The following is a 7,794-nucleotide window of genomic DNA, read 5'->3' as shown; positions in this document are numbered from 1 at the left end:
ATCTGTGTCGGTGCAACGTAAAGCAACTTATAAAAAAGTAAAAATTACACACCATCTACAAGAGATGAATGCCACAAAGGACGCAAAACATCAACACACCATCCAAACTGTCCTACAGGTCCTGGTCTTGAATGCTGAGAGGAATTTCAACATATCTTCCACATTTTTCCTCAATACAAAGAATTACATTTTCCGATTCTGATATTCAATCCACGACACACTTCCCGCATATGAATATAATGGCAATTCGCGTCTGTCGTCTATCTACAAGTGACTGAACCCCAGAGTACGGGGAGCACTGAAATGTAAGGAAGCGATCTCTGGCCCAGCCAATCAAACGAGTCCTATCAGCGCACAAGTTAAACATGTGAATCGTTCTGTTGTGTCTTCTAATACGATGGGAGGTTAATTTCGGATTGAATTTTGTTCCCGGTTCTACCCAACTTAGTTCACCAAAAGCACGTGAGCAATTCCAGCGTGACTAGCGATTCTCCGGTTCAGACGCTTCCCCCGTTAGCGAATTTCGGCGAACATGTTGGCCATCATTCCTTTGTCGGCCACTGCTTTAAGGAATTCGAAGGTAGAGTTTTTAGTCAAGAACTCCCACATTTTTGAGCCTCGCTGTTTGTTTAATACCGCTCCTCGCTTGCCTCCGATCCCGCCTCGTAGAGTGACGTGCAAGACACTGTATTTCTCCTAGTTTTTCACAAATCTTCTGACATGAGCGAATTAGACATAGTTCACCTTGTCATCGTAAGGCCATATAGTTACACATCTCACTTCTTCAGTCCAGCTTATACTAAGCATGCATCTTTAAAACTACATTTTAAATATCGAGAGTCTCCTTAAATATTTGTATTCCATTACATAGAGCTCTATGCAGTAGATACAATGTCTCTGGGGATTTATTTCCGATTACATGCTCAATATGTCACTGTAAACATCGCATAGGCCTATCATCCTGAAATTAGGCTCAGCCACATTTGAACCTTGTTCTGTACTGCTATGGACATCCCAGTTCCCCCTAGATATTGCATCAATATATGGAATTTTATTCACTTTTTCACGTTCAGTTCCATTTGTTTGGGAATTCAGTACGTTGTTACTGACGATCATGTTCTTAGTTTTTACCCTCTGAAGTTTTAAACTATACTCCTGGTATAATACATACGTTTAGTAAGCAGTTGTAGTTCGTCCGGTCTTCTGCCAATTAGAACGTTGTTATCGGCGTACATCCAGTTTAAGTTCTGTGCACCGTTAATCTTGATGACAAAGGTGAATGGAAGAAGATACTTAATGAAGTGATGCCTAACAACTCGTCGTATTTCAAATTAATCCGAGAACGTTTAGAATACACTCACATTAGTCAGTTGGTGCTGTCCAGGCCGACATATCTGAGAACACATTTAGGCCCTAAACATCTGACTGACGTTTATACATCAATGTGCATCTACCTGTACACTGAAGAGGGTATGTCTTGTTCATTATTATTTCCAAAACCAAACTATGATACAAACTCCTATATTTAACGATGTTGTTTTCAAGTTTTGATGTGACGGGTTTTAAGAAGTTCAAGCTTTCCGTTTAAGTATTCTGTGTTTAACCACATTTCATTTTAAGCTCTTTGGCAGTAAACTTCGGTTTATGTTTCAATTTGTATTCGACAAAGTGGAAGAAAATTTTGACATTCGCATGGTAATAAGACGTCACTGGGAATTATGTCCTTCTAACCTAGTAAAGAAATACATTAATATTAACGACAAAATTTTACGGCACTCTGTCAATTAATTTAGGAAGTAAATGGATGCTGAAATAATTATTTGTGTTTTCTCTACTATCTGAAAAAAAAACAGTCTTAGTTTGTACCTAACACGTTCACAATCTCCCTTATCTCTTACAGCCTATTCTTTGCAGGATGATCCAGTCACTTTTATTATATTATTCGTTCACTCATTATCTCCTAAATTCATTAATTAAATCTCCTTTCCACATTATCGTGAGTGAGCCATCTGGGAAGTAACCGGAACAGGAAAGCCTTAATTACATCTTAGCACATTGTCAATGCTCGCAGAACTTGATCACGTGCCGGGTGGGAGCGAAATTAAGTCTTACACTCGATAGCTTGCTTTAATTATACCTGGGGATATTTAGTTCATTATCAACATTTCCTTGCATCTGAGTCAACCTTACCTAGTTTCTTAAATGGCGAAGGAAGTGCAAAATGTGTTGAAAATTATATGAATTATTGTAATGTTTGTCACAGAACATGACGATATCGACGTCTGCACAGTTTTACTGGGATATCAAAATTCAATGACGTAATCAGTTCATATTGAGATTTCCAATAAAAGTGGATTTACCGAGCTCGATAGCTGCAGTCGCTTAAGTGCGGCCAGTATCCAGTATTCGGGAGATAGTAGGTTCGAACCACACTGCCGGCAGCCCTGAAGATGGTTTTCCGTGGTTTCCCATTTTCACACCAGGCAAATGCTGGGGCTCTACCTTAATTAAGGCCACGACCGCTTCCTTCCCACTCCTAGCCCTTCCCTGTCCAATCGTCGCCATAAGACCTATCTGTGTCGGTGCGACGTAAAGCAAGTAGCAAAAAAAAAAAAAAAAAGTGGATTATATTGAGGCTGAGGTCACTGTCAAAAGACGATGTTAAATTTTCGGCACTTTAAAGTACTGCTGTGAGACAAATTTCTAACACCACATTTGTTTTTAAAATTTGAAAATCATGAAACTTTAAAATTCGGGAATGATTGTTGGTGCAAGCAGGTGGAAACAATGGAAGGAGCATACTCGGAATGAGAAGTTACAAAGTTAAAATCTAATTCAGGAATGAATTCCATAGCTGAAGCTGCACGCAAAACCCGGCTCCTGTAGTGGGGTCACTTGAGGCGAATGGAGACGGGTAAGTTGCTTAGATGAATAATGATATCGATCATGGGGGCAAGATGAAGGAGGCCAAGGTGGCGATAGTTAGACTCAGATTTTAATGATTCAACGATAAGAAGTTTGGAACTAAACGAAGTCACACAGCTAATGTAAGTACAGGATTATGGAGACGCTTAGTTAATTAAACCACTGAGGTTTGTACACTGAACGCTGGAAGGCAAACCAATATATACTGAAAATGTGTATCCGTTAAAATTGGGGGAATGTTCAACAATTATTATTATTATTATTATTATTATTATTATTATTATTATTATTATTATTATTATTATTATTATTATTATTATTATTTGTTCGCATCGGCCTACCAAGGACCACATTATTTGAGCTCTCTTCTCTGGGCATTGTTCTTTGTCCAGTGTCCCTCCATTTGTTGCCGACGTTGCTCTTTACTTTCCTCCGTGCACGCCTTTCTCGTCTTCAACTTTGGCCATTCCTTAAAAGTCTGGTGGTATTTTAGTTCCTTGTTTACGTTCTTGTATATCTTCATAAGTGATCTCCATCTCCTGCAGGTCCCTTTACACCTCCTTGAACCAAGTTGGCTGGGTCTTCTAATCTTTAAAATAGGTAAGGATCTGGGTTCGATAATCGTGTGGGTTTCGTTCCTAGCAAGTGGCCATAAAATGCAGTTCTCCTCCTCCTCATGACATCAGAGATATTATTGACATGAGTATACATTTAATGGTTAGGCCGACGTCTATTTTCATCTTTGTCTTTAATTGGGCCAAGAATTTTTCTTGAGATCTTTATTTCTTTAATTTACCTTTTTGTTTTTCAATCAGGTTTTTCTGGTTCAAAGAAAGGCATTACGTTGCATACAAGTCCTATCATCGTATGACAGTGCAAAAATGTCTGAGTTTTATTTCCAAAGGTATGGAATTCTTGTTGTAAACGTCTTTGGTCAGTTGATTAGTCATTTCCACTTTATTCATGCGCGATGCGAAATGTTCCTTTTCAGAGATGTTTGCTTCTATCCACTCGTCAAGATATTTAAACTGATCTGTCTGTTTGATTGCCCCATGGTTTACTTTTAACTCTCTTGGTTCTGGCTTGATGTTAGTTATGAATTGCGTTTTCTCCAAAGAGATCTGGAGGTATGTTTCTTTTAGTCTGTGCCTTGAAATGATTAACTGGCTTTGTAGCCACGTCTACATCATCTGCAAAAGCCAGGCAATCAATTGAAAGTTTCACGTTCTTGTAAACCAGTCTCACACCATTTTCGAGCCCATCTTTGTTAATTTCTTGGCGCCACTAGCGGATGACTTTTCCAAGGATACAATTGAAGAGCAGAAGTGAAAAGCCCATGCCGCTGCCTAACTCCTGTCTTAAATTTCACCTCTGAACTTAACTGGAGGTTGTGTTAGCTAGGGTCCGTTCGATGATTACCCTCGTTTTACTAATATTCTCATTATCGGTCATTGTGAACCACTTCAGCACTTATCAGTAAAACAAATTAAATGTGTGCCTCCTCCTCCTCCTTCTTCTTTTCTATCTGTTTACCCTCCAGGGTCTGTTTTTCCCTCGAACTCAGCGAGGGATCCCACCTCTACCGCCTCAAGGGCAGTGTACTGGAGCGTGAGACATTGGGTCAGGTGGTGGTGGTGGTGATTATTGTTTTAAGAGGAATTGTAACTGGGCAACCATCCTCTATACAATACTAACCAGAGAGAAAAATGGAAGGGATCCGACACTTCGAAAAATGAAGGTATCGGCCAAAGGAAGACAAGGGCCACGAAGGGCGTGAAAATGAAAGACTCCCTAGGCCTCCACACGTAATACCGTCAGATTAGGAAAAGAACAAGAGTTGACCAAGAAAGGTCGGATAGGATAAATGAAAGTGAACAGCCTGGCACAAGTAAGTGGAAGCAATGCCATGACTCAGTTAAGAGCCCCGTGGTCGCCAACCCACGCTCCAAAGTTCAGAGCCCCTGGGACCCCTTATAGTCGCCTCTTACGGCAGAAAGGGCATACCGTGGGTGTTATTCTACCGCCCCCACCCACAGGGGGACTCTGGATCAGGGATACATCTTGGGAGGATGACCACTACCTCACCCAGGCGGCCTCACCTGCTATAGCAGGGGCCTTGCGGGGGATAGGGAGATTGGAAGGGAGAGACAAGGAAGAGGGAAGGATGCGGCCGTGGCCTTAAATTAGGTACCATCCCGGCATTTGCCTGGAGGAGAAGTGGAAACCACGGAAAACCACTTCCAGAATGGCTGAGGTGGGAATCGAGCCCCCTCTGCTCAGTTGACCTCCCGAGGCTGAGTGGACGCCGTTCCAACCCTCGTACAACTTTTCAAATTTCGTGGCAGAGGCAGGAATCGAACTCGGGCCTCCGGGGATGGCAGCTAATCACACTAACCACTACACTACAGGCCTGATACAAAAATTCAAGGAACTTGTGTGTGGCGAGATGACTGTTGCCCATCAGGACGGCCTGCAGATTTTGGAGTCTTATACGTGCTCAGCGTAACGACTTCCGAGGCCTTACTTCTTGACTTCCTTCATGGGGTTTACTGTCTCTTGCGAAGGAGAGTTACTCACTTATCGTCAAGAGATAACGTGTGATTCGGCCGCCCATTCCAATGTACTTTTATGCAACCCGCAATATTTATTTCGTCCTGTAAACATCTGCCCTGCCGATATGACCAGACAACACAACCGGATGTCTTGGTAATTACCGCCTCATGATGATAGGACGTCATAATTTTATACTCGTATTAAACAGTGGAAGCCGTTCTGTGCCTTCTAGATCAAATGAACCTGACACGCCGCCGAAACCGCAGTAAACCTAATAGGGCCTACATGCTATAAGCTGAACAGTGTGCCGCACAGAATCGTAGCTCAGTTTGTAAAATGAAGGCTCGGCGGAGAGGGCTTACGTTTGAGGTGGGAGGTTCGAGTCCGGAGCAAAGATCCCATGTTTCTGAATATTTATTTAATACGTACCGCACGTAATGTAAGTTCAAAACCCGTTTTCATGTAAATTGTGTGTAAATGAATGTGTTTGTGGCCTTACGAAGGGCCATTTAGTTAGTAAGACGGACACATACAGACCGGAAATAATACGAAGAGAACTGCCCTGACAATGTTTTATCGCAGCAAATGCTCGATGTCCCGCCTCTGTGGTGTAGTGGTTAGTATGTTTAGCTGCCAACCCCGGAGGCCCGGGATCGATTGCCGGTTCTACCACGAAATTTGAAATGTGGTACGAGGCAAGGACGGGGTCCACTCAGTCACGTGAGGTTAACTGAGTAGGGGGGGTTTTGTTCCCTCTTCAGACCTCCTCGAACTGGTTTTCCGTGGTTTCTCAATTCTCCACGGGCGAATGCCGGGATGGTACCTAAATTAAGGCCACAGCCACTTCCTCCCCTCTTCCTTGTCTGTGTCTTCCAATCTACCCACCTATCCCATCTCCGCCGGAACCTGTTCTTCATAGCTGGTCAGGACACCTGGGCGAAGTACTGGCCCTCCTCTCCAGTTGTATTCCAAACCAAAAGTATCACGCTCCAGGACACTGCCCTCGAGGCGGTAGAGGTGGGATACTTCGCTGAGTCCGAGGGAAAACCAACCCTGGAGAGTAAGCAGATTAAGAAAGGAAGAAAAAAAAAGAAACAAGTAACGAAATGCTCGATGGGATGACCGTTTTGGTTTATGCACATTCAGGCCCGGTGTCCAATAGATCGCCTAGCGCGCTGAAGCAATCCAGCAATCCAGTTGTAATTCCATCAGGCGTCCGTAATGAGTTGCCGGAGCTGTCAGGGTTTTCCGGCGCTTGAGTGTAAACGATGTTTTTCAAAAGCCGCAAGGAAGAAGTCTAACGGCGTTAAATCCGGTGATCTGGTGGGCCAAGGAAGAGGGCCTCCTTGTCCTATCCATTTCCATGGTATTTCTTCGTTCAAATGATTCCGAAAGGGCAAAGTCAAATGTGGCGACGCTCCAAACATGTTGCAACGACATCGTCAAACGATCGTGCAAGGGCACATCATCTAGCAGCATTGGAAGTTCCTGATGCAGAAAGTGCAGGTAACGTGGGCCCGTCCAATGGCCCTCAAAGAAATAAAATCCAATCAGGCAATCCCCAAGATTCGAGACCACATATTCATTCACCATAGTACTGATGGGTCGCCTGTCGCACCCGGCGGGGTTTGTCCGGACTGCAATGGTGCATTTGTGGCGACTGACGTATTTTGGAAGCGCGATTCGTCCGAAAACTAGATGTGCGATACGAACGCTGAATAATTGACCAGCCTGCCTAACAGCCACCTACAAAACTCCTTTCGAGCTTCGAATTACCACCAATGGAACTCTTGGTGTAGCTCAAGAAGGTATGGGTGAAATTTATGTTCATACAGTACTCGCCAGCGGACGGCTGGCTGGTGTTCACCTGTTGTACAATCGCCATTGTACTGATGTGTGGATTATTACGAACTACTTCCAGAGCGGCCTCGTCTTTTTCACCCGATGTAAGGGGCTATTCGTGGACTAGTGGCTGCTTGTAAATTACGCCTGTTGTCCTTAAGCGTCTTTCAACACGGCTGAACGTCGTAGCAGCTGGGTGTCGCCTGCCGGATTCCGTTTCTAGTACAGACGTAGTGTCTCGCACGCGTTTTGCCTATCTTCCCCATAAATGAGGAGCATTTCAACATATTACTCTTTGGAAAACCTGTTGAATGACAGCAGAGATTACATTCAGGTCCTAACCAGTGGAGTATGTATAGAGCACAATATGAATAACAGCGTCATTCTACTGTTTGAACGTGGTAAACGTGAGCGTGTGTTTACGTATTCAAACATCATACTGATGCAAAAATATTTGAACAATGCAGGATGCGA

The sequence above is a fragment of the Anabrus simplex genome, chromosome 1, assembly GCF_040414725.1.
Source record: "Anabrus simplex isolate iqAnaSimp1 chromosome 1, ASM4041472v1, whole genome shotgun sequence".
Classification (NCBI taxonomy): Eukaryota; Metazoa; Arthropoda; class Insecta; order Orthoptera; family Tettigoniidae; genus Anabrus; species Anabrus simplex.
This window is presented reverse-complemented; position numbering follows the sequence as displayed.